The sequence below is a fragment of the Priapulus caudatus genome, unplaced genomic scaffold, assembly GCF_000485595.1.
Source record: "Priapulus caudatus unplaced genomic scaffold, Priapulus_caudatus-5.0.1 Scaffold1591, whole genome shotgun sequence".
In the NCBI taxonomy this organism is placed as follows: domain Eukaryota; kingdom Metazoa; phylum Priapulida; class Priapulimorpha; order Priapulimorphida; family Priapulidae; genus Priapulus; species Priapulus caudatus.
The window spans coordinates 6,663-8,383 of record NW_014578652.1 but is presented as its reverse complement, the minus strand read 5'-3'; positions in this window follow the sequence as shown (position 1 = coordinate 8,383).

The following is a 1,721-nucleotide window of genomic DNA, read 5'->3' as shown; positions in this document are numbered from 1 at the left end:
AACAGGGGAGGCAAGGGGCAGGACGCGAGGGCATTAAGTAGGTGTTTTGTATCCTACATACTAGGGCGCTCTCCTAATTATATACACAGGTTTACTGATAAAAGTTTATTAGGGAAATCTATGCTGAGATACCCCCTAACTATTTTAAATGCATATTCACCACAACATATAATTCCTCTGGTGAGATATTGCGCATGCGTTAACACACTAACGTAGCCAGATTGTGTACTGGCTGGTATACGCAGCCGGGACCTTACATGCAAGGTCTTCCTCCTATTTCTTAAATAATGTCTACTGATGAAATGTTATCATATAAATCTATGCTAGGATAACTCCTCTTAATTTTAAATGCATAATCTTTGCAAAATACGATTTCTCTCGGGTGATACTGCGCATGCGCGCGCAACGTGTTAGGCATGCAGTGCCGTCTGAGGCAAACTTCATAATATAGCTGGCTGAGGGGGAGAGGGGATGGGAGACTGAGGAAATGCGGCAGGGAAGATAGCAGGGGGCGGTAGAAGAAGAAGCAGGCTGAACGAAGAACAGGGGAGGCAAGGGGCAAGACGCGAGGGCATAAAGTAGATGTTTTGTACCCTATATGCTAGGGCGCTCTCCTAAATATAAACACAGGTCCACTGATAAAAGTTTATTAGGGAAATAATTGGTGAGATACCCCCTAACCATTTTAAATGCATATTCATCACAAAATATAACTCCTCTGGTGAGATATTGCGCATGCGCTAACACACTAACGTAGCTAGATTGTGTAATAGTTCGTATATGCTGCAGGGACCTTACATGCAATGTACGTATTTCTCCTATTTCTTAACTAATGTCTACTGATAGAATGTTATCATATAAATCGATGCTAGGATAACTCCTCTTCATTTTAAATGCATAATCTTCGCAAAATATTGTTTTTCTCGGGAGATATTGCGCATGCGCGAGCACAGTTTCAGGCGTGCAATACGGACTGAAGAAAACTTCATAATATAGCTTGCTGAGGGAGAGAGGGGTGGGACACTGAGGAAAGGCGGCAGGAAAGATAGCTGGGGGAGGTAGAAGGAGGCTGAGCGAGGGACAGGGGAGGCAAAGGGAAGGACGCGAGGGCATAAAGTATGTGTTTTGTACCCTACAGGCTAGGGTGCTCTCCTAATTATAAACACAGGTCTACTGGCAAAAATTTATTAGAGAAAACTGTGCTGAGATACCCCCTGTACTGACCATATTAGATGCATGTCTACACTTCATTATTATCCACGTAAATATTTGAAAATCATAACGTAAGCAATTTTTAAATGTCATACTACCAGGAGTAAGATAATATAGGTATATAATCCTATATTATCTTACTCCTGATACTACTGATACAGAAGCTTGTAAACTTGTAGAGACACACAATACTAAATAAACCACTTTATCTAAAACAAACGATCTTTATTTCTAACATCACACAGCAAACATGATACAGAGAAAATCCCAAAAGACCACTCTCTGCATCTCATTACTAGTCTGGAAGCAAAGTGACCCTGAAATTGCATCAGGAATTGATCTAGAAACAAGACTAGACTAACTAGCTTCCAGATTTGATATAATCGTAAACTTCCCATTTTCCAATATCAGTAGAATCTGTAGAGTGCACGTCAATACTTTATTAAAAAGCAGGAACTAGATAACATATCCTACGAATTTACTAAAACCAAATAATAATCGGTATTTTT